The 24,834-nt window shown below is 37.9% G+C and overlaps 1 protein-coding gene across 2 annotated transcripts in view; it reads left to right on the top strand.

The window, feature by feature from the left end:
* Positions 1–24,834, top strand: part of GRM8 (glutamate metabotropic receptor 8) — a 306,092-nt gene that overhangs the window by 1,521 nt on the left and 279,737 nt on the right. The gene's annotated exons all lie outside the window — the stretch shown is intronic.

The following is a 24,834-nucleotide window of genomic DNA, read 5'->3' on the forward strand; positions in this document are numbered from 1 at the left end:
TTTTGAAAAGTGTTGCACTTGCTTTCTAATTGTTGTAACTGAGATTGATTAGTAGTAGAGAAAGACTGGCCTTTTTTAATGGTTTCTCAGCAAAGTGCATTTCAGTGATTTGAATGGAGGTTTTAGTCCTTCCCTTTGGTTCTCCCTTGAAGGAAATAATGACAGATTTACAGTTCAGTGGAGGAGCAAAGTGGCTGCTGGGTTGTGGTCAGGTGCTCCTTTCAGTCTCAAAATTGATGCTGCAGTTACTACGCAGGTTTGAGAGTAGTGGACTAGTTCTAGCCATGCGTTTTACTTGTGAAAATCAAGTACACAAAACTGAACTAAGACTTAAAGAATATTCTATATGGAGAGCACCTCTGGAGTTGTTCCTGGTGGGGAGGTTTATCTGTCTTTAGGTTGCATCATCCTATTAAATAATGCATATTTATGAAATAATGATAGATGGAATGGTCACTTTAATACCCATTGTAATGCAGGGCCATGTAGACTACAATTTACACCCAGTTTTGAGTTGAATAGGGTTCTAGAGACTGATTTAAGAAGCTAAGCCTGGTAAGACATGCATTAACTGTGAATTAAGAGCAGCAAGAAGGAAAGAGGCCTATGAATTGTCTAAGATAGCGGCAATTTGTCTTCTGAAACCTTGACAGCTACCTCCTGATTTACATTATGCAATAAGATTGCAAATAACATTCTACTGCAGTCTTAATCAATAGAGGGTCATGTGATATCCCCTCTGGGGAAAGATCTTATTTACCCATTTAATTGATGTAACACAGCTGCTGGCAAAAAGGAGGAGACATCTCTTTTAGTTTTAAATATAGATCCTGTACAAATATTCTTATGCAGAAAATGTAAAAAAATGATAAATTATAACCTTTAATGTCTGATGATGGACCAGCATGTCAAATCTGTTTTTACACTTTCCTCTCAGAAGTGAATCTCTTCAAGAGTAAAGGCTTCTGGATAAGGCTCTGGGTTAGAAGCACAGTAGAAACCACTCAAAATGGTTATAGTCAAGAGGACTAGGAAACTAAGGGTAATTTTTTCAGAAAATTAGATGTATAATTCAGTTTGGGCTGTATTCAGACCAAAGACATAGGCTGAAATTCTCAGCTGATGCATCCCCCCAACATTGTGGCTGAGGACTTGGACCTTGGCCTGTGCTCATAGAGGCTCCAGGCATGAAATTGTGTTTACTGTATCTTGGTATAGGTCAAGGTGGGACCCTCAGCTGGGGTAAATGTCTGTGCTTGCATTGAAGTCAGAAATCACCATCATGCAAATGCCTATTTCCATTTTATCAAGGATGGGTGTGATTCATCCATATTTCTGTTTAACAGTGCTATTTAGAAAGTTGAACCTGTAATTTTGAAGTTCAGTATTGCTTAATACCTGCTCTGAAGTTCCTAAATGTCAGGACAACATATTTTTGAGAACATTATTATCTGGCAAAATTTTAATTTGTAATGAAATTGTGAAAAGTATATTATATCTCTCAATGTGAAAACACAAAGATAGTCTAAGAAGTGCTGCTCTCAGCAGCTTGAACTTTTATGCTGCTATTTTTCTTTTTCTTGCAATTTTTTTTTTTCTTTCTTTTATTGATTTTATGACAGAAAACATACAGGTCAATAGTTCTATCTGATGATCTGGTGGATAGCACAAACTGATAGTAAATGTATTCTTTTATCTAAGTGTTTCCATGAGAAGAGGGGAGGGAGGCCACCACAGAAAATGACCCCCATCTATAGCCTTTCTCCTGATCAAATGACTTGCCTTGAATTCTTCTCTCTCCTTTTTATTCTGTGAATTTTGAGGTGCCTTGCTGTTTAACAGGTGATTTTCCATTGGTCTTACTCTTCGTAGGTCCAAAACATTAAGGTACAAATTTGGACAGACTAAATTTCACCCGCTGATGGTTTTAGACTTTCCAGAGGCATTTTACATACAGAAAACACTGGAGCATAGAATTGTGTGAAAGCGGACCTATTATTCCTTGATTATCATCAGGTTGTTGGTTTTTGCCATAATTTTAAGTTGTTTTTCTCAGGAAACATCAGGAGTGGGCTGCTTCACAAAGAAAACAGACACAAGGGACCGTAGACTGGTAGGATCTATTGGGGAGCTGGCTGTCTCAGTTAAGCAGCTCTCACTATCACAAAGGAAACCTTTCTATTGACTCAATCTGTCAAAATATTACTTTTACATCCTTCTTATATTTGTTTTACAGAAATTCTGTTTTCCTGTAGGGTGCTTAGGCATGACTAGATGGGAACTTTTATCTGTTTTGTGTGACACTTAAGAGCATGTGGGTTGTTTCCCAGGCCCCCCAAACTTGGCCTGGAGGAAACGAGAGACTACATAACTTAGGTCACTTCATGTGTTACGTACCCTGTATTCAAAGCTTCTACTTGTTTAATGTCTGAATAACTTATGTCAGTGGTTAAAATCTGCTGGAAAAAGAGAGGTGTTTGTTTGTGCTTGTGTCCTCACATCTAAACCCCACACACTATTTCTGCTCTCCTTGGTACACTCCATCTGTCACCTTCACACATCTTCTAGCCGGTGTCACACTAGGAGCAGCCTAGGGAAGATGGTTTGCATGCAAATTGAGATGGGTGGACAGTATGCTTGGTGAATTGTGATCTCAAGCTTTTATGTATATATTTATGTATAAGGCCAAACATTCATTGACAGCTTTATTCCTTGCTTGCCTTACTTTGCCTTGCCTGGCCTTTCCTTGTGTCGCCTTCTGTTTTCACCAGTTTCCCAAGGCTTAATTACTTATTTCCTCTTTTTGGTCAAATTTCCTTTTTGCTGCAGAGCTGTAATCCACTTTAGTAGGTGCTGTCTGAAGGGACTAATATGCACTCCATGTACATTTGCCTTATACATTTCATACACGTTTACCTCTAGAGAAGCACAAGTACAAATGACATTACAGAGTAACACTTTCAACTTTATGGCAACCATCCAAAATGCAAGGGATGGTGTCTTTCAGTAAATCTAGAAGTGAATATATTAGTTCCTGTAGCATTTTGCTTATCCACTTTGATTGTTTCATTGCCTCATTTTGGGTTTTAGTGTATATCTTTGCCTGGTAGCTTTGCACAGCTACTAGGGCTATACTTGGATGATGCTATTTTTATGCTGAGTTCCCGGTCTTTTTATGTTTGCCTGCCATTTGGCACTTTTGCTGCCTTGTGTTCTAGACCTGCATGGAGCAGCAAACAACAGGCCTCCCAGAAATGAGGACATTGCCATAGTACAGAGGCTTATCTCACTGAGCTTCATAAATGCTGGGCTTTGAATTTAAATTGTGGCAATGGAGTGCATCTCATGAAAAGGAATATGATGTAAATAAAATGTGATAACATTTTACCACCTAATTTCAGATACCACAAGCATATTTTTGTGAGGCAGCCTGAGGCACACACAGATCCTGGTCTAGACTCTATATCTACAGAAATATTTGCACCTCTTGAGCATTACAGACTTCAAAGGCTCTAGGAAGATGCAGGAGTCAGTCTGTTCCATGTGTGACTGCAGGCCCTTTCCATAATGGAAAAGCTGTATTATATACTTTAAAGAAGTAAAGAAGAGACTCAAGAATTTTACCCAACATATTGGTATTCATTAATAAAAAAATGTGCTGTACTAATTAAAATATATCCATTTTCTGTTCATTGTGTCCGCTACATGTGTCAATATTTTCCACTGCATACCATTTGAAATGTGTAATAGGATGATTTTTTTTCCTGGTGGTTAAAACATATGTGAAAAACTTTGTGTGAAGTGTGAAGAAAAATTGTTGTATGTAGGGAGAAGATGACTAAAACATTTTGAAATAGATCTTAAGATGAACATATTTATTTCACTTTTGTTCTAGATAATATTCACACTTTCTGAATACTTTTTAACTATGAAAGAAACCAATACATCCCATTCAATTTTACAGTGCTTTTTTGTAGCTTTGTACATGCATGTATCTGTTTAGTGCCTGAGCATCTTGTCTTGTTATTGACTGGAAATACCTTTATTGTAATTATATATTTTTTTCATAACTGAACTTGTTTCACATAGAAGAAATGTTCATCTCTCTTTATATTTCCATGGCAGTAGACACTTGATTACGCAGAAAACCCCTTTTAACTCAACCATGATTCTTCTGTTATTACCAGGTTAAATGTGTGTGGTCAAGAGAGACAAATACCAGGTCAACACAAAGATAAAATTATAGGTACCAGAAGTACTTTGAAAGCATCAATAATGAAACAGTTGCAAGATTTTTTAGTTGCAGCCAGAGCAAATAATAGGTTTTCAGATTCTGTGAAAACTGCTAGCGCTGATTATCATCAAATTTTATTTGTGCTAAGCTGCTTGAGGCAAGAGAGTACAGAACCAACTTGATGCATTCATTCATTATTTTTCAGTATATTAGTTTGTTAAATATTCCTCTAAAAGTTTAAGAATTTTGGTTTCTCACATTCCTAGATGGAACTGTAACCTGTGGTTAGAGCAAAAGGGTAATCTGCTTTTCTGTGTTATTTTCATTTGTTTGTCATTGGTTTGCTACAAGGCTTGAGAAGCATCTTCTGACCTTTTTGTTCTTCTCTTTTGTCATTTTGATTTGCTTGTGTTTAAGCGTTTCACAGGAACAATCAGAAGCTTGATTAACATTAGTCAAATGTTTGATATGTTTCCCCTGTTTTTGTAGGCATGTTGAAACTGTCCAAAATGTTGAGGGTTTTACATCATTCCATAAGTACAATACATGAGCACCTTACAAAGAGAGTGCAGCTGTTAAAGACCAACAATGTGATTTTCTTTCTACTTCCCTGAGGGCAGGGAATATATATCTATATATATCTACACATGTTTCTCTCACATGAAGGAAACTGCATATACAGAGAAAATGATTTCACCCTTTCATGGCTGACACAGACAATCCACGCCCATATCACATACTCCTTTATTCCCCAAATCATGGGTCTGCATGCAAATTACCAGGGCTGGAATGATTCCTGACCCATGATGATTTCTGAAGTCTGTCAGAAAATTGGGAGATTTGGCTGGCACAGGTCATGGCCGAGTTATGGACTGTCCTGACAGTCTGACAGTGGAGGCAGCTGAGCTGTTGCTGAGAGATGTGCTCTGAAATAATGTGATTTACCAGCACAGACATTGCTGCTGATCTCTCAGGACAGAGCTCTGCTGATACGTCACACTGATGAGAAGCCAAGACACTGCAAGGACCATTGATGCTTTTTCAGTGCTTTACTACAATGCAATGTTAGTTTTATTAGCTACAATGAGAACAAAATAAGATGACTTTTCCCCCCTGGTGTTGAATTGTTTCAGTACAGTAGCAGTTGGGCAATATGAATAGTTCTCCATTCTGACTGTCATCAGAAACCAGGCACTGTTGTGTTGCAGCCAAGTAGTAGATTTTGTGTGTTTGCTTATTTCCATTCTCATTATTTTCCCTAAAGCATATTGTGCTTTTAGGATTAACTTGGTTTAGAGTGCTTCAATGTATATCCTTGTGCTTGCTAGCATTTATCAGAGAAAAGTAGTCATCAGAACAAAAGTCTTACTGGGGGACACAAATTCCACAGGAATGAATTAAATAGCCAAGAGCAAAACATTCCTCTGGGCTGGAATCTATATGTACTCCCAGCAAGATATTATGTCCCCCTATCTCTCTGACAGGACAATTAAGCATTTAAGTGAGGCCTTAAATTAGGAGGCTGTTGGCCCTTGGCTGTCTGTGTCCTCAATAGAAAGAATAAAATTCTTTCAGAAGGGGACTGGATCAGGTCTATGAGTGTGTATCTTGTTTACAGAAAGGTTATGGGTTGATACATGCTTGTACTTGTATCAGATAGAATCTCTTCTCACTGGAAGGCTTCGGAAACCTTTGATGGAAGTGATTGGAGGTTTTGTAAGATTTCAAACACTCGAGTTTCTTAAATTCTTCCTCACTTTCCTTTGAAAAGAGTTTTACTCATCTCCTTTTCTCTTTCTTTTCCAACACTTCTATCTCTAGGTTAATTAAGAAGAGCTACTTTTTGACTGCAGTTGCCAGTATTCAAGTGTCTATTTAATTCTGTAGTCCTCAAAGAAAATTTTTTCAGACATGATGAATAAGCAAGACTCTGACTGAGTCTTGATTTCTGCAGGTTGTGAGGATGAGTGTGTCAGCAGGAGGAAGAGCTGTAAATGATGAAACTTATGAGAGGGATCTATCTATGGGCATAGCAGGAAAAAAGGGAAATGCTTGTTGAAAGATTGACCTCTAAAGGAACAAGGTTCTCTCTCTTTTTTTCCCTCCCTATAGGATTTCTTGTCTGGCACTTCAGATACATACTGGGCTCTAACTCTTCTCTGAAGTAAACTATTTCTGATAGCAATGCTGAGATATTCCATGGTATTGTGAGGTCTCTCTTACTATTGTATTTCTTTAACAGATTGAGACTGTAGGACACAAGCAAAAGTGATTTCTCTGAGCTGGAATAATTAGTCTTTTGAGTTTTGGCCTAAGTTTTTTTCACTGAAGGTACCTCCACCATTTTGTTATGTAGCAATGGTAGAGGCAGAATCTCTTTTCCTTCTTCACTAGTGCATTTTGCACATAGATCTTTTAGATCTAGAAATTGGAAAGTAGCAAAAGTATGATAGCCCATTTTGGGTATCATTCTATGAAAAGTGCCTAACCATTTCCATAAGGCTTTTACTTTAAGAGTGTCTCTGTTACATCTAAAATGCCACTGCAATTGTCTTGCAGGCAGGACAGAATTTTGTTAAGGAACTCCATTACATTGCAGGAACACTGATCCCCTAAAGTGATAGTTACTCTTATTCAGATAAAATTTCTTTGTTTTTTGCTTGCAAAGTGCTGTGAAATATTAAGGTCTTAGTGAAAACTTACAACCACAGTTTTACTTAGGCAGTTAATTGGAGCAGCTATTGGTCCTACAATGGCTCTCTAGGCCTGACACTTCAGAAGCAAAGCCCAGGAAATAAACTGAAGAAAGGGCTGCTTTTCTTGCCATTCTGATTTCTTCTCTGGGTACCCTGTGGATGCTTTGGTTTTATGAGTAGTGCTGAAACACAGAAAGTGCCCTAGAAGAGCTGACTTCCTTGAGGGCTGCCATCTAGACAAGAACTTACAAGTCTAGAGGGTGTGTGGTATGAACGTAGGTGAGGTTGCAGGAGGTCTCCAGACTGGCCTGCCTGTTTGGATCATATAATGATCCAAATTGTAAATGGACTATTAAATAAAGTGGAGCATGTTGAAATTCAGCACTATATTAGCACTATTGGCTAATAATAGAAGGGACAGAATATATAGCATATACGTGTGTGCTTTTTGTAAAGGATGTTTGCTGTGTTATTATTTTACTGTACATTCATTGGCTGTGAACCACATAGTCCAAACAACCTTTCAAGACATTGCTGTGGGAGAAGAGAATATATCTTTGCAATCTGAGACAGGAACAAATTTATCATTAGGAGTAGCATAAAAAAAACCTGGGGAATTCAGACTGTGCTCACTGCTATGGTGTCTGGGACCAAATCAAAACCACAGAAAGAGACAAATTGGCTGTCAGGGTTGATATCAAACACTGAATAGAAAGTGCAAAGGCCTTGGAATCCCAAGACTGTTGATGTCTTGCTGCAGGGGCATGACTTGTTTTAGGATTCAGATTTCTGGCTTCCTCTGTGCTCAAGAGAGGCAGACAAGTAGTGTACATAGCTGTGTTTTTCTATAGCTGGCTGGATAGGACCTACTTGTTGAATTCTGTTCACTCAAAAGGGAAACAGAGTCTGATTTTTGTGTGACTTTTAGTCTTGCTTATGTGAGGAAGAATCCCTGAGAGAACAATGAATTCCAGGGAAGCCAGTAAATTATACCATTCTTAAACTGGATGTATCTAGAGGCAAATAATGTCCTATGTCCATTAAAATAGTCTGTCATCACTGTTAGTAGGCTTTGTATTTGAGTAGGGCTTGTCCAGCAGGCACATAGAAAAAGTGAACATGGGTCCTCTATGGCTTTATGTAATTTTTAGCTGTGATCATATTGATGCACTTTTAGTAGCAGTCTGAAAATAGATAGGAATATGTTCAATTAAAAGAGATTTTTCTTTTTTTGGTATGGGACAATAATGATCTTGGGGGAGCTGGCAATTTAATCTCCACAGAGATGCTTCTCCAAATAATAATTTTATAATATGGATGAACTACAAACCTAAAACTCCAAATTCCACTCATAAAGAGGAGTTAGTAGAGCACAGGCATTTATAGCTAGAGCTAGGATATTGTTTCAGAAATTAAATTTTGGGCTGATTATTAGAAAAAAAATATCGAGAAGAAGTACTCTTATATGTTATCTAAAGTTTAATCCAGTTGTGTATGATGAGAAAGTGCCAAATTTCCTACTTCCTAGCTTTCTGAAAATTAGGTTGGATAGAAGTATAAAAATATACATTTTTTTATACCAGTAGGAAAATTATCTAGGTAAAGTAGCCAGTGTTTTCCACTCCTAAATTTGATGGTTCTGCTTGCCATCTTTTGCACAACAAAGCACAGGATTTAAAAGTTACCAGCTGCTATATTTGCTTTCCAAAGTGTGAAGAAAACATGTATTGTCCTGGGGATTAAAGGGCTGATTCTCTTTGTGCTCACTTCAGGCTGAACTGAAGTGTTTGTAATGAAAGTAAAAGCTATTAAAAAGCATGAAACATGAGAGAAAAATAATGTGTTTATGTCTTCTTTGTTGGATAGGATTTGATGATGCCCTTAGAAAGTTTTAAGTGTAAGCATTTGTCTTATTAACTATCATTTCTTTTGTGCATGTTGCAAACACTTCCACTTGCAAATCCTAAATGCAGTCAGAGCTCTTGTTTCAACCCACTGGGAACTGTTTTGCCAAATATCATCTGAACAACAAAAACTCATCATCTGTGAGCTAGTTCACATCTCCAGTACTAACTAAACAGCATTTTGGAAACTGGATGTGTAGGATATTAGAGACTACAAAGAAAAAATAATATTTCTAGTCCTAGTTTTGGTGACTGGGATACGACAAGAAGGTAGCTGTGATGTATATGCGAGCATGAAAAGCTTGCAGTTGGAACAGATGCTGAGAGGGCCCTGTGACTCGAGGTATGATTTCCTGACATTCCTGCCAAGTTTCAAAGCTTATTGGTTTTTTTCCCCTCTCCTTATTTCTATTTTGGGGCTGAATAGCAAAGAACTTATGCTTTGGAAATGAAGATTCACCATTCTAGTTATACTTATTTTATTGTGTGTTTGCATGCACACTGAAAAATTATTCTGGCCTGCAGGAAAGAATGAGAGTAAAGATGTAAAAAGCTGACGAGAATGCAGGGTATTTTTGGTATGGATCACATAATCACTTGGCTCAGTGGCAAGCTGCAAAGCTTTGTGTGAGTGTGACAGACTTCCCTTGCTGTGTGGTAGTGCTCGTTGAAGCCTTACGTCCTTTGTCTTGCCTCAGTACAGTTTTCCTCGGTGACCTTGGGCGAGTGACAGAGCAGCGAATGCTCATCCCGAGCTCCGGAGGATGCCTGTGGAGCTGAGTGCCCCGGGCTCTGGAGGGCTGATGTCCAGCCTCACTGCCCCTGCTTCCCTGGATGCAGCACTTCTGGGGCTCAGGGGATTTGTGATATAAAGGCTCCTTGATAATCAGATATAAGAGTAAGGGATGGGGGCATATAAGCGCTTCAGATAGCTAGTCCTTAACGAGGGATTCCTTGTATCCTCTTACATAGTTCTCTCCCCTGGGTTTTGCTATGAAAGGAGATTATCCAACTCGCAGTATGATTTAAATATGCAAGTCATCAGTCTCAGTAGCAAGTGGTGAAGTCTGCCTGACCTGCAATCACAGGCTATACATCTCCCTTAGGAAACCATGACAGTCAAAGAAACAGAGCTTCAGAGTCAGGAAAAGGTATTTGGATTTATTGGCCAATAATATTAAAATTGTTAAAATTCGTATCTTCAATCTATATTAGGGTGATTGGGAAAAAATGAATGTCTGTCATTTTTATGACAAGGCATGAAGTTAAGTATGGAATTAAAGTTAAGATAGGTATGTGTGCAAATGTATGTTCTACTAAGCTGAGATGACTTGTATTCTTAAATGTTGGAGAAGAGAAACAATCAAAGTAGTTTTGTAAAAGACTTGCTAGCTGAACATTATGCCAGTATGTTCCTTGGTGTCTCATGAACCATTTTTTTCCCCTCCATTTTTCATGATGATTTCATTAGAAGTTTGTTTGGTTATCTCTAAATTGAGTAAAAATCCCTAAGAATAGGCAACTTCTGGTAGCTGTGTGGTGAATAACTGCCTCATCGATTTACCCGGAGCTAAGAGGAGATTCCACACCTTTTAGAAAAGGTGATTCCTAATTTTAAATTGCCTCCTTTTCAGTTGTTTTTAATCTACCCAAAGCAAGAATACAGTATTGTGAGCAAGGCCCTGCAAATACAGCTGAACGGAAAATAAAAATTCATTTTATTCTGCACCAAAATGATAATGTTTGAGTGAAACTTGGGGGCTTCTTTTTCTGGGTTGGGTTTTCATTTCTTTTTTTGCTTGTTTGTTTTCTTTTTATTTTGGAGATTTTATAATGTAAAATAAAAGTGATAGGTTTGAAATGTCAGTCTTGGGTACCATTCATTAAATGCTGGTGCCTCTTTTACCCCACTGTTTGCTCATGACTTAAACAAGGTTCTTGGGCAAATTCTTTTGGATTCAGAGAAGGAAATAAAACTTAGGAGATGGCATAGTTCAACTCCAGTCCCCACAGACACAGACAAGACTGCTTTATGGTAAAATTATGAGTTCTGGACACAGAGGGTGAGAACTCTGCGGAAACAGGGCTGCCTTGGCATGCTGTATGCGATGAACTTCCACCCTGTGACTTTTCTTTTTGCCAGAACACGTCTTTTCTCACCAGTCTGCCGTGTGCAGGACATTCCCTGGAGAGCTCTAATCTCAGAGCTGTTTGTTAAAACAAGTCTCTAATGGTGCATCTTCTTGAAAACTCTTGCCTGCTCTTCTACCTCTAGACAGCTGGATGCATGTGAATGTTGCTGTTGCCAGATGCTGTCTATTCACTGATGATAAGCTTTCACAATGGGAAAATTTTACTTCATCCATGCTAAAATTCATTAAATGTTCATTAGAGTAATGATTTGAACTTAGCTATTCCCATTCCTCACTGAATACTGGACTCTACAGTGAATTACTCTCAGGCGGGTCCAATGGAAGTTTAATTGTTTGTGAAAACATGAACAGCTTCAGCAGGAGAGACTTTCATGTCCAAACCCCCTATAACTCAATGGTTAGTTGTTCCCAGCTGAGTACTTTAACCACCAGGCTGTTAAGTATAATTCAGGCAGCTACTGCAGCCTCATTTTTCCTTTTGGAACATACTTGTGCATTGACAGGTTAAAGTACAAAAAAAAAAAAAAAAAAAAAAAAAAAAAAAAAAGACAGATACATGATGACAGAGACCACAGAGACCAGAACCAAAGAAAAACCTTTTAAGAAGTCCTGATAAATGCCAAAATGCCATGGGGAGTAAAGGCCTAAGAGTAAAGCACATTTGAATATGAAACACTCCTTTATATGGTTTAGCCAGGGATTGCCAAGATTTTTCTTAAAGACTAAGCTTGAAAGTCTTGGCCAGAGCAGTAACACAAAATTCATCTCCCCCACATCTTCCCCTGCCTAGATGAACACAGTTCTCAAGGACAGACCTTGGGATTTTTATGAATGACTGAATTGTCCCACATGAGTCTGAAGTGACGTGGACTTCTGGAAGTGCCAATGTATATTTGCTGGTCATAGATGAAGACACAGTGATTTTCAAAGGCTAGGAGTTTCTAACCACCTCCTGCCATACAGCACTGACCATCTCGGTTCCGAGCTGTCTAAATGTCAGGCAGCTCCTTCAGTATTTAGCTATCTCTGCAGTGCAAAACCCTTGTTTTATTTACTTACTCCTATAAAATGTGGATAGTTTTTGTTCATGGCATACAGGCTTGTAACTACTTTTGATTTGTTTTACATGTAGGACTTTATAGAAGGAGTGTAGAAATTTTTGTTTTGAATAGAGAACATTGGAGGACTCTCCCACAGCAGCTATTGACAGTGATATTTGTCATTCTTTCATTCTTCAGACTGTAGTGAATATTTTAGTTATTACAGTTATTTAGGCAGACTGATTCATAATAATAAATAATGTATTTAATCTCACAGTTCCTATTTGCAGCAGTGCTCCAGATTCCTCCCTGTAATACACTACAGACCATTCAAATATTACAACACATAGAAAATGAATAATAAAAATAATGCAAAATAGTCCAGTTATTTGTTTTATTTTTCTATGATGGAAGCTTTTTTTCTGAATCCAACATACTAGTCTGTCTAAACAGTGATGTGGCATTCCTTAACTGAAGCCTCGGGATGTGGAGAGGCCAGGAGGAGGCAAGGGCAGCAGCATACAGCCAATATTTCTGCAAGTCCTAATTAAATAATACAGTAGTAGAATTTACTTGGGACATTTTTCAGGTCCATTGACTGAAAAATAATGAAGTTATGGAGTTGGTTGTCTATATGAATCTTCCTGATTTTATTAAAAGATTCTGTTCTAAACACTAATGGGGAAAAAAGTGAAAAAAACATTATACACATATTATTCCCACTTTGTAAGGGCTGAATTCTGCTCTATCTGCACCATGTCACATGCCAAGGAGAACAAAAAATGATGGCAGGAGCCTGAGAGCAGAGTGCAGGCAGTGCTCTGCAGTGCCAGCTGTCACCCCTGGGCACTGCACCAGGGCGCCTGAGGAGATGAGAAATTCAATATCACTTGATTGAAGTTGCTATACATTTGGTCAAATAGAGCTGCCCTATGCCTCAAACCACCTAGTGTGCATGCTAATATTAACATCAAATAACTGGCCATGTATCAAACAGGGTCCTTGCTTTGGTTTACAAAAACCAGACAGGTGTGATCTTTGATGTGCTGGAGCAGCCTACCCTTAGCCAACGAGTTAAAAATCAGCCACCCTGCCTACAGTGGCAGGTTGTCCTTTGTGCCAGGAAAGCCTGTGGCAGCTGAGCTCTGGCTTTGCAGGACACACATCTCAGTACCCTGGGCCAAGGGCTCTCTTGTGGGTGTAGGCTGAGTTTCCATCCACTGCAGTGGGAGTGCCTAAAGCTGGTGTAAGGGCATGAAGTGACTCACTGAAATTTAGTGCAAAGTGATATGTGACATTTCCTCTTCCTTTGGTTGCTGCTGGAAAGCATTACAGAATGGTGTCAGTTAAGAAGCATTTATTTTTACCTTAGGAAAAAGTGAAAGGAATACTTAGGTCTTTTCATCACATGGGCCAGTGCAGCACTTTGTCATGGGTGGTGATCATAGGAATGACTTAAAATTCTCTCTAACAAACCTTGATAATAATACTGCAAAATGCAGCTACAGACCTGTCCTAGAAAATCTTAAGAGCATTTAATATATTCTTAAGCAAAGGATTATCAGGTAAGCACCAGTAGAAAAGCAAAGTTAGTAAAATTCTGCTGCTAATATAACTGAAAGTAACATTACTTCTATGTATCCTTGATCATTTTACTGTGCTACATGTGGAGTTTTTTTTTGAAAATGATTTAAGTTGCTGCAAATGATGTCTGAACTGGCCATCTATCACTGCACAGTTTGTCTACGGTGCTTAGGAATTTAACACACAGAGTGACAAGTGTAATTACATGCTTGTGAAACATATGCCATAATTTATGGATATTAAGCAAGTATAAACAAGAGATCAAATCCTAGTGTAAGCAGTCATCCAAGAAATCGTCTTGACATTTATTTCATTAAAATCTTTCTTTCAGTATGACAGTCAGAATACCTGAGTTGCACTCACAGCACATCTGCAGATACTTTCCAATTATTGTATGTTTGCAAAGCAAAGGATCAGATACATGCACTCAGCTAAACATTTAATTTTCAGTTACATTTCGCACATGTGGTTATGTAGGTGTTTATCATGCTTATAATTATCCCTTATTATCATCATCATCATCATCATCAATATTATTACTATTATTATTAATCTCCCACAGGTGATTAATATACAGGACTTAAATAGCAACAGCCTTTTTCATCTGTTTACACTGTGTGTTAATGTTCACTGCAATTTAAATTAGAAAACTGACTAAAAAAGGCTGGTGGTTTGTTCACTTGAGATCCTGCTAGGAAACGAAGCAGAAAAAGAGGAGTGAGACATGCTGGGTGAGATGTCCCCAAAAGAGTGGTGCTGTATATGGTAGGCGTACTCACAGGTGTGAGCATGGGAGCAGGCTGGGCGCTCAGATTCCCAGCTGGGGTCTTGCACACCCTCTGGCTTACTGCAGTGCTTAGAAGGCAGTGGGGTTGCTAATATTGTGTAGATTGTAAAATTGATTTTTATTTCCTGTTGTCAGGAAATGTCTTTATCTGCCTTATCCCTCCTGCTAAGTGGTGCTTTATTCCATGAGCACTGCCAGGGAACTAGAATAAGCCAATATTTTGAAAAGGAGGGAAAAAGAAGGTGAATCTGGCAACCAGCCCCTGCCAGGGGCAAAATAACATAACTAATGTAAACCAGTATTAAAGTGCAATGAAGTATCTTGAATGCCAGCCCACATGGAGGGATGGAAAATAGGTCTTGCCAAATAAACTTTAATGTCTTTTTAGCAAGACTTTGAGTTGTAAAGATAACGGCATTGACTTCTGTAAATCTCAGAATCACATGCCATTCTGTGAGGTACCTTAAGCATACTTTATTTAATAAAACCATCATAATTATATATTTAATGTTTTCAATTTTATTTCTTTACACTGATAGTTAATTAGGTAGTTTGGGGTTTATCTGGATAAGCTTATGCTCAGGGATGGAAAGGAAAGTCCACAGGGAAAAGTCCTCCGCTAGCTGCTGCTGATATTGCTCTTATGCCAATTCCTGTTTCTCTTAAGGAAATATTTTCTTGCCAGGTTGCCAGTGCTGCTCTACAGCCACTCTGGGCACTTCTTTCCTGATTATGAGCCAAAAACTGAAGGGTTGTTGCAGCCAGTTTTCCTTGAACCTTTTTACTTATCCAACTTGTTTCTAAGGTTTTCAAGGAATATCGTGAGACATAAACAGAGCACACTGGTGGGAGCTGAAATCTCTGTATTAGCCAGGTCTCTGATGGCCTTCGAGTGAGATGAGCAATTGGAAGGAAGAAGGAGAGAACATGTGAAAGGCAAGAAAATGAGATTGTGTCAGGGAGGAAACCTACAGAGAAAATTACAGCAAATATACCTGGTCTCTGTTGGTTATGCTATCTTGCATTCCTGTCATCAGTTTAGCAAGAAGATACCAGCTGTATCATTTGAATGTATTGTTTTCCTTTTAGTTCAGTCACCTGAGCTATTTCAAGGTATGCACACTGAGACAAAAGAAATATAATTTGTGGGTCAAGATTATTCATGTTATGTATCTGGCAATATAAAATTCTGTCTCTATAATTAAAACCACAAGTAATTTAGGAAATACTGACTTGCTCCAGAAGTTGTTGATAAAATTGTCCTGTAGCAAGTCTTATCAAAATCACGATGATTCATCATGAGATTAGGAGAACAGCTACTGCTTAGTTTGTGATTTAATCCTAATGATCAGTAGTACATGCAAAGTTGTAAAAGACTAGTTTGGAAGAATATGTGAAAATTAGTCATAGAATCACAGAATATATTCTTGAAATTCAATGGAGAGAAAGCAAAATTGTCAGGGCGTGGTACTGTCAGGGCATCGCTATTGCAGCAGGAGGCTGAGGACAGAAGACACATCTGTTTCAGCCTGCAACCACCATGTGAGCAATACTAACTTACTACTGCAATATTGTGGCCTGCAGGTCCCGAGCCAGAGGACTGTTTAAAAGATTAATTGGCTGGAAAGCATTCGGCACCTGAAATCTATCTCTGCTGCTTGAATTCAGACAGATAAAGTCTCAAGATTCTGCCCACTTGAAATGTCTTTTTGGACTGGAAACAATGCATTTCCTCAAACAGACAGAAAGTATGCTTGTTTATAATTTATAATTGTTAGTCTTGGACAGATGTACTAGGTGTCAGAACGTTATTTGTCCTGAAATTTTCTATATTTATTCAATGTTTTCAAGAATACAGTTATTCCTGAAAAGGGCATTAACATCTCATTTGATTATTCATTTCACCAGGGAGATTTCTGGTACATGCAGGGTGATGGAAAGATAAGAGATTGCAAAAATCGTAGTCCCTCTGCAACATTCTTTTGCAAGGCAACGACTACTATTAATGTGGCTGTCTTAGCCCATTCCCTGTAAGATAATAATATCAGCCCTTTTCCAGTACCATGAACCTTATTGGAACAAACAAAATTTGCTTTGGGAATCCCTAGCTTTAACAGGGCCTTAGCTGTTCTCCTAAAAGCTATTGGGTTTTAAAGTACTTTGCATCACTCTGCAACTGGCTGCAGAGCAATCGAGCATGGTGTAATTTACCACCAGGCTCATTACTTTTTTGGCTCTTTGAGATCTTTCTCAGCTATACCTGTGGTATGCCTCAGTAATACTTTTAAGAAGTCCAACATGTGAGTCCTGGATTCATCTGTATGTGCCACAGTTTGGGTCTCACTGCGACCAAGAGCATGACAGTGATCCAGTGATTGTGCTCAGAACATCATCCTGTATTTCAGAAGACTCAGGGGCACTGGTGTATGATAGGCTTTTAAATCTCTTTTGTTCAGCTAAAACAATGTTTACCCTTCTTGGTAATAAACATTGAGGCTATTAGGTAAAGAGGAGATTGGTCACAGACAAGCATTCCTGTGTGCTGGGGGACCTGCTTTTGCTCTTGTGCACAACTTGACAGTAAAAAATTTCCAGACCTGCTGTTTCAGACATGCAGTTCATTTTTTTTCCTTTTCAGTTCAAAAAGTAAAGAATTTAGGAATTAAATTTGGAAAAAAAAATCAAATACATACTGCAGTATCTGTTCAAATTTGCTCTTTCACTGTTTACTAAGGAAGCACAAAACACTGTTCTAACTTTTCTCATAAGCCAAGGAAACACATACATCTTTATTATCTCTGTACCAACCTTTCCTATCTCTGATCTTCTGTATGGCTTTTAATGTTTGCTTGCTTCATAGGACCCATTTGAATAGTTTGAGTAGCAGAACCTCACATGTGATTTATTTCTTTAAGTTTTAAAAATGAACCAAACAAGTACTGTCTGTTTAGTTTGCTCGTGGAAATTTATACATGAATGGAAAAGAGAAATTTCAATGTACGTGACTAATAAATTAGCAGTCTGTGGTCCAGAGAGAAATGGAAAATTGCAGCATTAAATCAATTTTATGTGATAACATAACAAAACAACAGATTGTTTGGGGTACTTGAGGTAACCACCTTTCCCTGATAATATATGATTTTCAGTAGCACTGAGCAACACATTCTTCATCAAGTTTATAGTGAAAATTTCTGACAGTGGCAGGTGAGGAATTAGTTTTGAGGATGATGTCCTTCTGGTGGCTCATGCTGAGAATGATATTATTTATATTAACTGGCAAAATAGCCTGGCAGCACACAGGCAATTACCTCAATTTTATGTTTAGTGCTCATCTCATAAATCTGTGTAATGATGGCATCTCTGTTATGAGCTTACATTAACTTACTGGTTACAGTAATTCTGTTGAAACAAGTAAATGTCCACTCTGTGATGAAGCTAGTACAATTATGGTATTCCAAACAAATAATGTCTTGAGCTATATATACATGAGAAGAACAGATCAGGGCTTTATGAAAGGAAACATTAATTGCACAATTAGGTAGAGCTTTGATAGTGGTTTTCCTTGTGTGAATTTTGTTCCCTGTAAGGATTTTTTTCTCAAGAAGGCAAAGTGTTAATTGTTAATTTATTTTTTGGCTGCATCCTCTCCTCCAAAATGGTGTTTAAAGTCATTAATGCAGGTGAAGCAAAATGCAGTATATGGTACCTTGGTGTTACCAAAACCCCTTTATTCCCCATAATAGCTTAGTCTGAGATGATCTGTTGAGATGCAATGACCACTGCCAAAGAAAGACATCTGGTTTGTCCCAATATGCTACGTAAGAGGACCTGCAGATGTTTTGTGGGTGATTTGTGTTTGGTATGAAGCTGGAATTTATGAGAGTTGGTATCCAAAGTGTTAGACCAAGTAGTTACTGGACTCACAATCCAAGTAAAATTAACTTTGTACTTTGTCAGCTAATACATTGTGCTTTTCTTACAATATATTGAAATAGTTCCTTGGGCATTATGGCAAGATGGGAAATGGTTATCCTTGTATCCTTTCAAATATTCCCATATGAGTTAATAGGGAGGAACTTTAGCTTTAGGTGTCTTAGGGGAAAAGTTAAGTTCCAAAAATATTTTCTTCTTCCATGAACATGAGAAATTTATCTCAGTGTGCTGGCCTTGTCTGTGCACACTTAAAGCAGATCCATTAAAGTAAAATTAACTTATGAATTGCCCAGTCTGATAGACTACCTGACCTGCTAAGTACCTGCAAAAAATTAATTCAGGTATTTTTTGTCCAGAGTGCTTTATTATCTGGTGGTGAGTGCTTCATTATCTGATAATAACTGGGCTGAGCTGTCGAAAGATTTTAACAGAAACATTAGAAAAATTCAGAAATCATCAATTGCAGTCATTTGACCTACAATTCAAATTTGGCCAAAGCCATTGCAAAACGAAGCAATGAAGTCAGATTTGCCACAGGCAGGGAATGAGGCAGACTACTAGAAGACTCTCTGCCTAGACTTAAAAACAGTGGTGGTCACTTACTTGTGAGCTCTTCTGAACAGATGGTTTCTAGGCTCTTCAGACAAATTTTCAAGTGTGGCATTTCAGCAATACTGCAGTTCATGGGTTAATATCAATGGGAAAGGTTTGGAGTCACACCCTTTTAATAAACAAATCAATTTTTTCCTTGCCAATATCCTCAGGTACCTTTCTGGTTTCACTGCTCAGTAACAGCCCTGTTAGGATGAACTTCTGGCTTGATGCAGGGCATTTGGTGTGGCTGGGAATGCTCTGTCATCACCAATGGTTATGCTAAAGGGTTTGGCAGCTCTGAAGGTAGTGTGGAAGCCTCAGGTAGTCAAACACGTGGCAGGAGTTTGAAAGTTTTTGCTTTCATCTTCTCTCAACCTTATAGTTCACATGATAGCTTTGGGAAAGGTACAAACCAAAGATGCTGCCCTCTTTTAGAGGAATGGGTACTAATAGGGATTTTGGCTATAACATGGGGCCAGGACTGAAATTCTCGCTGTTATCATTCACTTTCTGGGTGGCAGCTGGCAGGTGAGTGAATATCACAGGACCAAGCTGAAGGGTATGGTCTGTGTTTTCTGGGTGAGGTAGCTTCAAACATGGAGAGGGGTGAGACAAGATGGTGACATTGGTGTAGCAGTAAAGAAAAAGGAACAACTTTAAATCCACAGATCTTAGAAAAAACAGAGGATAATTTCTGGGTCCCTCCTGTTTAATAGTAACAACAACAATAATAATAGTAATAATATGGCTGCAGTTTCAATGGGAGAAGTGTCACTGTGTCAAGTTACATAGCTTAGAAATTAAAGTTGCTGCTGTCTTTGACATGAGTAAAGTTTTTTCCTTAAAGGGTACCCTTTTGAAAATAGATTTTATCTCTGCAAAAGCAGAAAAACAGATTTAATATCCTACAGCATTCAGAGACACTGTGAGGTTATTACAGTAACTTGTTTATCATTTCATCCAGAAATGTTATTCACTGAACTGTCTGGGCCTCTTCTTGTCAAAGGAATTTGTCTCTGAAATCGAAGCACAATGGAACTCTGCAAGCTCTGCTTTATGCAATGTCTGGTTCTTCTCTGGTTTTATTTCTGTTATGCTTTTCTCCCTAATCAAATGAAAAAGTCTTCCTACCCTAGGAGATCTTTTTCCCTGAAAGATCACTTGATAACCTTAAGCCTTCCATGTTAGTCAAATGACTGGTTTGCACCTGTATTACTGCATGCAGTTTGAAAAGTTACTGCATTTTCCAATGTTGACGTGCCTAGAGTCTGCTGGTCTCACAGATGAAGTTGTTTTTGAACTTTTTTTGCTTTTTTTGACAATCATGTTTTCTGGGAAACACCAATACAAAGGCAAAATAAAGGGAAAGGTAGATTGTAGGCAAGTGTTCTTTGACTTCAGATACTGTACAAGTAAGACAGGAGTAATGTATGTGTTACTAAATTCCTGTAAAACCGTGACATTGGAGCTATATTAAATTGCATTAGCATCATTATTACCTTCACCCTTGCCAACATGTCTGTGATTGCTGCAGTACAAAAGCCCAGACTGGAGACAGACAGTACTAAGGAACAATAAGTAAAAGGTGAAATAAAAAGAGAGTATTATCTGGAGTCGTGGTTGCCAAGCTGGAGAAGGGAATGCTTTTGAGCTGAGGATGGCATAGAAAGATAAGCAGGTGAACCTTCACACATGGAAAGTAGGGCAAGAAATGTATTCCTTCCAAATAGCATAATTGCTTCCAATTTTCAAATCTGTGAGATCCTAAAAAATGATCTGAAGTGGAAAAAGTAGAGAATTGGAAGGGGTAACTATGCAGTCTGACTCTCAGAAATGACTCAGAGTTATACAAGGTTTTCCAGAAGAAACTAAGATAACTTGAAAAATAGATTAGAGACAAAGGGAGCTAAAAAATAAATAACATATGTATAAAATTAAATGTGACCTAAAAAGACTCAAGGAATTGAAGTGCTTTCATAATATTGCCTTTAGCAAGAAATGGAAAGAAAAGGAAGGCCTGGCAGTTAGAAGACATTTGAAATCATGTAACAACAGCTAGTGATAAAAAACCAGATCTGGGAATACCTGGAAAATACAGAGACAAATAAATCATTACAGATGATGCTTAATCACTGAGACTCTCTAAATATCTGACTACTTACAAAGACCAGTAACAACAGGGATGGCACCAGAGACTCAGTAAAAGAAAAGGCATTGCCCAGTATCAGGACAGAAAAAAAAAAAAGGGATGAGTGACAATAGCAGCTACTATCCAGTATGGGTAGCAAATAGATAAAGTGTGCTGTGTGATAAGGCTGTAGAAAAGAACAGAGTGATTTCATCGTGCTCTCGTGAAAGGATCACAACACGAAGGATAGAGACAGCAGTTTATGTCAAAATTTGTGTGATCTTTCACCTATATTTTTCTTACTATGTGAACAAATTAGAACAACATTTCTAAGGTGAACAACAGAAATTATTGTGGTCTGGAGAAATCATTGTTAGGAAAGATTTAAAGAGCTAAAGTACTACAGCAGTTATACAGTGACTGAGAGAAGAAAATGAAGCAAAAAATGACTACTTGGAAAATTTGAACACTGAGGTGAAAGAGGAACAGAGGTATGTCACCTTATAGGAGCTTATAAGGTCATAGAACATTACCATGAGTCTTTGTCCTGGCTGAGAACCAGATAAGGAAATTCCATAAATCTCAACCATCCCTACTTTAAGTAGGTCAGATCTGTCAACACTTAGTTCAGCTTAACCAGTAAATAATATCATAGACCTCTGGAAATCAGTATTAAGCATAAATCCTGATGGTGAATGAAACTGGATGATCTTGTTCCTCGTAAAATATGTAAAAAAATTGGTTTGGCTATTTTGTCTCTGTTTTTCAACCTTTTTATTTTTATCTTTGTCCTCTGTGCCAGTAGCTCACACCTATGCTGCACAGTATGGTGCCCTGGATGGCCAATACCTGGCCCAGGTTGTTCCCAAGTTGAGACTGAACCACAGCTGGTAGCTGTTGAATGAAGCCAAAATTGTGCCACAGGACTTGCTGTTGTTTCTACCATGTAGATGATTGTATACCAGGACAAATCTATCCTTAGCCTTGTTATGTTTGCTCCAAAAGCTACCAAAAGACTTTTAAGTAAGAGGAGCTGATATAATAGCATCCAGGCTTTGGATGGTGCTTGAACACCCTTTGTGTCATGTAACTGCTAGACTCTTGGGGAACAAAAGGAAGGAATTTGTGGGTGTCTCTGAGTGAAAGAAGTGATATGTGTGATGAGGTCAGACAGAAACACATACAGATAGGGTTCATGTTCCCAGCCTTTAGAATGCTGGGAAATCCATATGCACTCCTAAAAGGGAGAGGCTTTCTATCTCGTTCCTACTGAGTCTCTCAGTGAAGACTGTTGTATCTCTACTGTGCAGCAGATCTGAAATTACCAGCTTAAATGCCTAAAAACGATTTAATGGCCTGTAAAGTTTAAGAGATCTTGTAATGACAGCTTCACAAAGGCAATTGTTGATCTTGGCAGAACCACAGCCTGATACAATGAAATTAGGTATTAGTAAGCTTTTTTTATAATGTCTCATGAAATCCTGACTTTCATGCTTATTTGAATAGTCTTTTATAGTCATACTACACTATGAGTAATAAATATAGGTAAACAATAATAAAAACAACAACAATATAATAAGTGACAATAAATATATAAAATAGTTTTAAATAAATCACAAATGTATTTGAAAACTAATAAAATATAGAAAGAAATACAATACATACACTTTTTATAATTATACATAATAAATTAGGGGTAATTTTCTAGCAGAAGGCCAGAGATATTATGAAAAAGAGCATGGAAATGAGGAAAATTAGGCTTCTTTCCCTAGTTTCCAAAATTTAATAGATTCCAATAGGGAAATCTACTGGTATTCTTTGTGATGCAAAACAAAAGAATTACAAGATTAAATATCCTTGAAGACACAAGGATGGAACAGAAAGCAAATCTGGTGAGTGATTGCGGTGTTGGGAAAGAGCAAAAGCAGCCTGAACAACTTGAGACTGAAGAGCATCAAATAGCTCAGGGGAGGAGGATGTCTCCTTTTCTGGTCCTGTTTCAGCAGTGTGGCTGGCAGCCTTTCCAGGCATGCTGTCTTCACAAGAGACTTGCCCACACGGAAGCCCCAGTTAGGAAACAGGAGAAATCAAAGAAACAGAAAGCTGATCAACTTGAACTGAAATTCTACTGGAGTTTATAGGCCTGAATAGTGTGTGTCAAAAAAGTCAATCATTGCAGACTATATTGAAATTGGTTGGATGCAGCAGTAATTCCAAGGGCTGTGACTGAATCCATGTGATAGGATGAGACTTTGGCCCTTTTTCTTTATCAACAGGGAAGATAAGATTCCATGAACTATGTATTTGCAGAAAAATGATTCTGAATGATTTAGGATGGTCTTAGAGTTTATGACAAGTAGTTAAATGAAATAAAGTAAATAATCGTTGACCTTGGCTATCTTTTTCTGTGTCTGCAATATTTTCTGAGACCAACTGGCCTTCTGAGGAAGGAATATGTCATACCTCACATGACATCTAACCTGGACTGAACAAAGTGGCAGAAAAATGCCCTTTTAAGAGATAATCCTGTACTGACAGATGGATGAACTAGAGAGATAGTAAGAGTAATACTTTTATTGATATATGATCTGCTTATAACAGATAATAGCTCTTTTTGTTTTTAATTTATCCAAGTCTTACAGTTCAATATAATATGGCTCTTGAAGTAGCAGAGGATTGCCCAGGCTATCCTGAGGACAGAATTAGGCCCTCTTATTCTATCCTGCTTCTTTTGTTCAGTTTAGGTACCTGTCTCAGTGTTTACAATGCTTAAATTCAATCATATTCAGGCGTGTACTTCTCAACCTGGACATAAGAATTGTCTGAAAGCACTAGATCCAGAAGTGATCAATTTTGAATCAGTTTTAAGAAATAAAAATGCATTCAAATATTTGGCAGTGGGCTAAAATATCAGTGTTTCAATGAACCCCAAATTTCTTTTAAAATGTTTCAGTATCTGAAAACAGCATGACATGGACTAATTTATTTGCAATTTTTAAGTTTTTAAACTGCACCTGATATTTGCTCATTGTCAGTCTCCTGGAAAAGTTATGTCTATTTCTCACAGAAGGTATATACCTGTCAGTAGTAGATCAGAGAAAACAATTGTGAGTCATGATGTGGAGGAAAGGAACTGTTGGCTCTGCACTTCTTTTGGGTTAATGATCCAGCAAACAGAGCTGTGGTTGAAACATGAAGTCTGGAAGACTCTTAGAGTTGATCAGCTTTGCTCTGAGGTTTTTCACCTTGCTAGTAAAGCTTTTATTGGAAATAAATGTGTATTATATACTTGAGATAAAAGAAAGAAATTATGCAGTACAGTTCTGAGTATTTGCAGATGCATAATTACATGAATTGCATTAATTTTTTCTTTCTTTTTTCTTTTTTTAATGGAAATTTGCTTGAATTGTTGGACGAATGTCACAGCAGAGAGGATCTAAATTTATATGGTCTTAAGAAGTTAAATCTTAAGAAGTTAATTCTTAAGCAGCTAATGTCTAAGCTTTTTAAGTTTCCTAATCAGAGTGGCTGTAGACTGTATATAATGAAAAAAAAGCTGAAGGAAAATGTGAATAAAAACCTTTCTATTGATCACAACAAATTCCAGTACAAGAGGCAAGAAATCCTAGTTCTCAATTGTTTGAGGAGTCTTCCTCAGCAGTTTACATGGCTTTTGGCTCATAATCTGTGATACTTTTAAAAGAAATACTCAGATGACATTTGGGTGTTGAGTTCTAAAATCTCACTCTACTGTCCCCTTCAAGTGTTTTCTTCATAAACT

Source organism: Onychostruthus taczanowskii, unplaced genomic scaffold, assembly GCF_017590055.1.
Source record: "Onychostruthus taczanowskii isolate IOZ18803 unplaced genomic scaffold, ASM1759005v1 scaffold23, whole genome shotgun sequence".
Lineage (NCBI taxonomy): Eukaryota > Metazoa > Chordata > Aves > Passeriformes > Passeridae > Onychostruthus > Onychostruthus taczanowskii.